The sequence below is a fragment of the Peromyscus californicus genome, unplaced genomic scaffold, assembly GCF_007827085.1.
Source record: "Peromyscus californicus insignis strain IS unplaced genomic scaffold, ASM782708v3 Scaffold_4__1_contigs__length_199733344, whole genome shotgun sequence".
Taxonomy (NCBI): domain Eukaryota; kingdom Metazoa; phylum Chordata; class Mammalia; order Rodentia; family Cricetidae; genus Peromyscus; species Peromyscus californicus.
The window spans coordinates 161363209-161370357 of NW_026294562.1; the positions used below are offsets into that span (position 1 = coordinate 161363209).

Consider the following 7149-nt stretch of genomic DNA (forward strand, 5'->3'; position numbering starts at 1 on the left):
GCAGAGGCAGGTGGATCTCTGTGGATTTAAGGCCAGCCTCGTCTACAGAGAAAGTTCCAGGGTAGCCAGGGCTGTGTGGAAGACCCTGTCTCAGAACAGCAAAATCCTTTGGATAGTCTCGTGGTTCTATAACGACTTAGCTGTCCCCCTCCCTCTCTCCTCTCCCACACACCCCTCCCATTGGAGCCCTTCCCAACAAGTCCCTCCTACTGTCATGTCTTCTGTGTGGGACCCACTTGAGTTAATTTGCTTGACCTAGTATTGGAGGTCGACTACTGTTCAATGGCTATACCACTGAAGAAAATAACACTCTCTTCCTTAACAACTGTTAATTGCCAATAAAGTGTCTCAGGGAGGGTGTGGCCTTATGGGCCCCTTCCCCTCGCATGATAAAATGTTAATGGGTCCAATATGTTTTTTTTCAAGACACAGTTTCTTTCTGCACAGCGCTGGCTGTCCTGTAATTCACTCTATAGACCAGGCTGGCCTCAAACTCACAGAGATCTGCCTGCCTCCACCTCCCGAATACTGGGATAAAAGGTGTGTGCCACCATGCCCAGCTATGCACCAATCTCCAAAGCTTGGACTGATTCATGAATTCTTATGTCATCTTTGTTCAGGGGCTATGCTAATCTCTGTACATGTGCTTTTCTGAAAAATGAGCACTATTTGTACATTTAAGATGTGTATGTTTGAGCAGAGTATGGCGGTGCATGCCTTTAATCCAGCACTTGAAAGGTGGATCTCTGTGGGTTCAGAACAGCCAGGGCTACACAATGAAGCATTGCCCCCCCCACCCCCCCACCCCGTCAGGGACCAAACATGGACCATGGAAAAGTACTAGCTAGGCCAGAGAACAAGCCCCTGCCCTAAACCAGATGCTCCCAAAGATAAAGAACAGGTCAGGCAGGTCAGGTAGCATAGCAACAGAACAATGGGCCCTGACCAGTGAGTGACCTTACCACCTAGCAGCCTCACGACTTGCACGTAGTCCTTCACCTGCACGCCCCACTTCACCTGCACGTACGGCACGTCGTGCACCCCTTCCCTTCTTCCTGCCCCCTCTCATGCTACATAAGACTTGCTGAGGAGAATAAAATTTGCAGCTTGATCAGAACACACTGTCTTGCTGTCTTCTCTTGTGTCTCCCTATCCCTTTCATTCTCTCCCGCAGGTGGGTCGCCCCCTTGACACCCCACTGGCTGGGGCACCCCCCCCCAAAAAAAAGCAAAAAGAAAGAAAAAGAAAGACAGACAACCACACTTGGGCCAATGCCTATAATTATAAGGTAAAGGCAGAGGGATTGCCATGAATTCCAGGCATGCCCAAGCTGCTTATCAAGATCTTGCCTCAAATAAAAAGCCAAAACAGATACCCTGTCTACAAAAACTAAAACAAAAGAAGAACAAATAACCCCCAGAAGTAAAACACCCAACCACCAACAAAAAGATAACACTTGGTTATATGCGCTCTGTTTTAATCTTTAAAGAATGCATGTCTTGGCCGGGCGGTGGTGGTGCACGCCTTTAATCCCAGCACTCGGGAGGCAGAGCCAGTCGGATTTCCGTGAGTTCAAGGCCAGCCTGGGCTACCAAGTGAGTTCCAGGAAAGGTGCAAAGCTACACAGAGAAACCCTGTCTCAAAAAACCGAAAAAAAAAAAAAAGAATGCATGTCTTTTGAGGTCAGTTTGGTCTACATAGCAAGTTCTAGGCCATCTAGAACTATATAGTGATATCTAAAAAAAAAAATAATGATGATGATTGATAACTTAAAACACAATGTGTAATTTTATTAGGAGAATGGTTAGCATCCTTTGTAATCTCTCAGTCACCTTTTTGTTTTACTTTGAGATGGGGCTCACTCTGTGGCCCTGTCTGGTGTGGAACTTGATGCTTCCTGAGTCCTAAGATTAAAGGTATGTACCATGCCCAGCACTTGCCTCAATCATCTTCATGACTATTAGTACAAGTTTTAAGATTTATTTTGTGTGTGTGTTTGTGAACATTTTGCTTACGTGTATATACGCTGCCCACAGAGACCAAAAGAGAGCGTCAGTCACTCCCCTCCAGAAGCTGGAGCTCCTGATGGTTGTGAGCTTCCATCTGGGCACGGGAAACTAAACCTGAGTCCTCTGCAAGAGCAGTTAGTGCTCTTAACTGCTGAACCGTTGCTCCAGCCCCAGTTCAACTTTAATTTCAATAAAAACAGTTTCTGTGAGTTGCTTTTGAATTTTTTGTGTGTGTTTGTTATGAAAATTTTAGCTTTAGTGAAGTATTTTATTGGAAATTCATAAGAAACTGATTCATGAAGGTCCAACATGCCACACATTAAAAAAACAGATAAGACAAAATGATTTCTAACACACTGTAAAGCCCAGTTCTACTTTTTCTCCCCTGATAGTTTTTTGTATAGGGAAGTCCAAATAAAGTATTTTTCACAGTTTGCTCTTCCAAAGGTTTCAATTTACATACTCAGTAAACTCTGTGTTGTAACCACAGATTGCTATGGAGTAACCAGCCTCATTGTTGGGATGCTGTCATGGTTAGGCATGCCAGAGAACCTTAAAGGAAACATTAGAAGAGAAATGCATTAAGTTCCCACCAAGAGCAAAAGAAACCACACCAACCCCTATAGTATTTCTTAGTCATACAATCTCTGACCTCCAGACATCTGCAGTCACTGACAGGTCTCATATATCTAAAGCTGACCCATGGAGGATTACTAGCCAGTCAATACAATGCTCACTGATAAGATTCGATTGCCAAACAGCCAATTACATCCCAGTCATGACTCACTTTAGTCACCAGTGGATATCCCAGTGATGGGTCAGCTTCCACCAGCAGACTGATTCCTTTATTCCCTGTTCTGATCTACAAAAGACCAGTTAAAACTCAGACTCCTTGTGAATGATCTAAAAGAAATGGAAATCTCACTCACTGATGGCTTGAAGCATCTCTCTGTTGATCCCCACTGACCTGTGCTTTGAACCTCAACGTTTGCAAAATCACTAATTATAGGAACTAATTTCTTTTTTCTCTCTCTCCTTTTTTTTTTTTTTTTTTTTTTTTTTTTTTTGAGATAGGGTTTCTTTGTGTAGCCCTGGCTGTCCTGGAACCTGCTTTGTAGATGAGGTTGGCCTCTAACTCACAGAGATCTACTTGCCTCTGTCTCTGCCTCCTGAGTGCTGAGATTAAAGGCATTTGCCACCAACACCTGGCATTTCTTGTTGTGATTGTTATTATTTTCCATGGGTAGTGGAGCTCATCCCATGAACCATGACTCAGAATCAGAAATGTTAACTTTCAGTGGTGGAGGCTTGGGACCCAAAGAGCAAAGAGTGAGAATCCAGCATATTCCCAGTACTGTAATTTTATTATAGGCAATGACATGCAACAATACTATACAATCATTAAACCTTGTTTACAAGGAAATAGAAAGTTTTGCTTAATGGATCACCAACAACAAAGACAAGGAAGTATAAATATAAAAATATATAGGAACATAATGATCTCATATGTCTTAAAAATTACACAATCCTGTTGTGGAATAACCTTTTTCCACACTGTGAAGATGTATCACCCTGATTTATTTAATAACAAGCTGAACAGCCAATAGCTAGGCAGAATTTTCAGGGCAGAGAGAATGCTGGGAAGAAGACAGAATTGCCTGCCGGCAAGATGCAGAAGAAGCATGGCATGTAGGAGATGAGGTAACAAGCCATGAGCCCCATGGTAGCACAGAAATTAATAGAAATGTGTTAATTCAAGTTATAAGAGCTAGTTAGAAACAAGCCTAAGCTATATGCCAAGTTTCATAATGTAATAAGTGTAGGGAAAAGGGGCTGGCTAAAGAAACCCACCCTGACTCTGGAGCCCAGAATTAGGGAAGGATGGCTCAGATAAGGCCAGTGAGAGAAGCACAGTTTATCTCAGATCAGAGCCATCTCTGCCCCTGTCCAACTGACTTGTGAAACCAACCAATCACAGACAGGACAGTAGAATCCTGGCCTTAGGACCCAGGACCAGGGAAGGAAACAGCCTGTGTTTAGGACCTGAGCCAGAGAAATGAACACTTTATCTCCAAACCCAGAACCAAGGAAATATGCCCTGACTCTGAAACCAGTACCAAAGAAACACTCTTGGTCCCTAGAATCAGAGTCAGCGAAAGAAATGTGCCCTGGCCTTAGGGGTAGTGTCAAAAAGCCAAGAAAGGTGGGCGGTGGTGGCACACGCCTTTAATCCCAGCACTTGGGAGGCGGAGCCAGGCAGATCTCTGTGAGTTCGAGGCCAGCCTGGTCTACACAGCAAGATCCAGGAAGGTGCAAAGCTACACAGAGAAACCCTATCTCGAAAAACCAAAAAAAAAAAAAGCCAAGATAGGCCAGTGAAAGAAACACAGTTTGGCCCTGAAATCAGGGCCATCTCTGCCCCTTGCCCACAAAACTGGCCAATCCCTGGGCAGAAAAAAAATCTAACCAATCACAGTTGACTCTGCCCCCTAGACATCCTATATAAACTGCCCTGCCTGGTCAGTTGTGGGCTGTTCTCTCCACCCTGGTAGAGGCAGCTACTCTCCTGGACTCCTCCTTCCCAAATAAACCTCTTTCTCAAAAGAGTATTGGGTGAAGACCTTCATTCACTGGTGCACAGAAGAACCTTGCTAAGACATCCCATAGTGGACTGACCATCATTGACCCTGCGGGAGACCATCCCCCCATCACATCAGGTGTAGCCTGACTTTCCCGAAGAGTCAGGATACCCTTCCCTGCTGAAGCAGTTCCAGGCCTGACTCTGCTGAGAAGTCAGAAGAATTTCCTTTCCAGAGTTGGGCTGTTTCTTTGCCCAGGACACCTTCAGGGCAGAGCTCTTGTTCTGAGCAGCTCGAGGTGTCCGGGATACCTCGCCCTCCAGGGCTGAACTGTCTCCTTGCAGTTTCAGCCATCACAGCTGTGCTACACAGATCCAGGTGTTGCCTGACTCCCCAGGTAGTCAGGACACCAAACCCACAGAGTTTCAAAACTCACGTTCTGCAACCAATTTACTAACATTTTTGGTGCCGAAACCTGGGGCACCAAACCCAGAGTTTTTTCAGTTTACTAAGTTTTTGGTGCAATTTACTAGCAATAAGTCTCCATGTTGTGATTTAGGAGCTGGCTGGCAGGACAGAAAAATCTGCTTACACAATTCCACATTCTGTTTGTTTGTTTGTTTTTTGAGACAGGATTTCTCTGTGTAACCCTGGCTGTCCTGGAACTTTGTAGATCAGGCTGGCCTCGAACTCACAGAGATCCACCTGCTTCTGCCTCCCGAGTGCTGGGATTAAAGGTGTATGCCACCAGATAGGGTTTCACATTCCTATATTCTTGAGGTAGGAATGTCTACTGGACTAATCATTTACCTCCTTAGTGTACCAAGGGTCAGAGTGCTCTAGAGGCAGAATGTGTTTCTTAGAAAAGACTGTTGACAATAATTATTATCGAGACAAGCTCACAAGTACAAGGCTAGCCTTGAACTTCTGATCCTCCTGTTCCACCTCCCAGCTGCAGTGGAACAATCTTTTTCTACACTATGAATATTTATTACTCTCATTGGTTATTGAAAAGCTGACAGGCCAGTAGCTGGGCAGGAAGTTAGGCAGAAAAGCCAAACTGAGAATGATGGGAAGGAGGAGTTTGGATTCAGGGGAAATGCCAGCAAGCTGCCCAGGAAGCAAGACATGCTAGCGGACAGGTAAATCCATGAGCCATGTGGCCAAATATAGATTAATAGAAATGGATTAATTTAAATGTACAAGCTAGTTAGTAATAAGCCTGAGCTAGCAGGCAAGCATTTACAAATAATATTAAGTCTCTGTGTGGCAATTTGGAAGCAGCTACCTGAATGGGGAGCAGGTGGTTGGGACAGGAAATGTCCGTTTGTTTGCACTGTGCCTTTGAAAAAACACACTTGGCCCCAGACCCATGAAGACTGTTGTAATTGACACCTTACACCCTGTTAGTTATGACATTTCACAGAACCCTTGTTTATTAATTCCCACACATTCCCAACTCACAGAGTATCTGCCACCAATTCACTTGGATATGATGCCCATTCACAAATCATTTGGTCTGGCTGGCACTGACACTTTTAAGTACACATAACTGACCCATTTGGGTCACTGTAGTTCTAAGTCAGCATCTAATACAGATCTTAAGTTTTGACTGTTTTCCCCTCACTAACCATTCCCATTTAGATAGGCATTTTTAACCCCAAATTGACTGGCTCAGCTTTCACCATGGTGTAACTTCTTTCCATCCAGAGAGCCAGTGCACAGACTCAGTAGCAACTTTGAGGTTGTCAGCCAACTTTCTGCAGCCTTTCCGCGGACAGGAGTCTGGGCATTCCGTGCGTTAATGAAGGCATGATGGTTGCACCTGCCTGGCAGCCACTTGATAACACGAACCATATTTAAAACTGTGCCGTACTACAAATCCTTTGCTAGGCAAGGAGATTTGGCTATTGTAGGGCAAGTGAAGTAGGTGCCCCTGCATCTCTAAACATAGTTACTCTTGCATTGTAGAAATCCAATGCTCCTTTCTCCATGAACATCATGGCGAGTCAGTCCCACACCCTAAAGCTGAGCTTTCTTTGTCTCCAATGCCAGGAGGTGGGGGTTGGTCACATATGTTTTTATGGGGTTTTGTTGTTGTTTAATGTATTTGTTTTTGTTTGTTTTAGACAGGGTATGATGTAACCTAGGCTGACCTTGAACTCTTGATCTCCCTGCTTTCACTTCCAAAGTGCTAGGATTACAGGTATGCTCCCCCATATTTGTAATCCCAGTCCCTTTTAGACTGGCACAATAGTTTAGCAAACTGTCTGAGACTCAGTAAAAACCATACAACTGAAGGCCAAAGAAAAGACTGACTACATGCATTAAAGACACCCCCAATTGGACGTCTTATTTTATAGGTGAATTATACAGCCATAGAATTGGAAGCCAAGAAGTTACCATGTGCAAAGAAAACATGAAAACCTAAAACTCCCGAAACTACTATTGCTTAGCCATGAGGAATTAAGGGAACATCAATGGTGTAGGCAGACTTTTCTGTTTCACCTGCCAGCTCCCAAATAACCACACAGAGACTTCTTGTTAATTATGAAAGCTTG

General features: G+C 44.3%; 1 pseudogene; it reads right to left on the reverse strand.

Annotated features, from left to right (window-relative positions):
• Positions 1-575: 575 nt before the first annotated feature.
• Positions 576-675, reverse strand: LOC128095783 (uncharacterized; annotated as a pseudogene).
• Between the last annotated feature and the right edge of the window lie 6474 nt (positions 676-7149).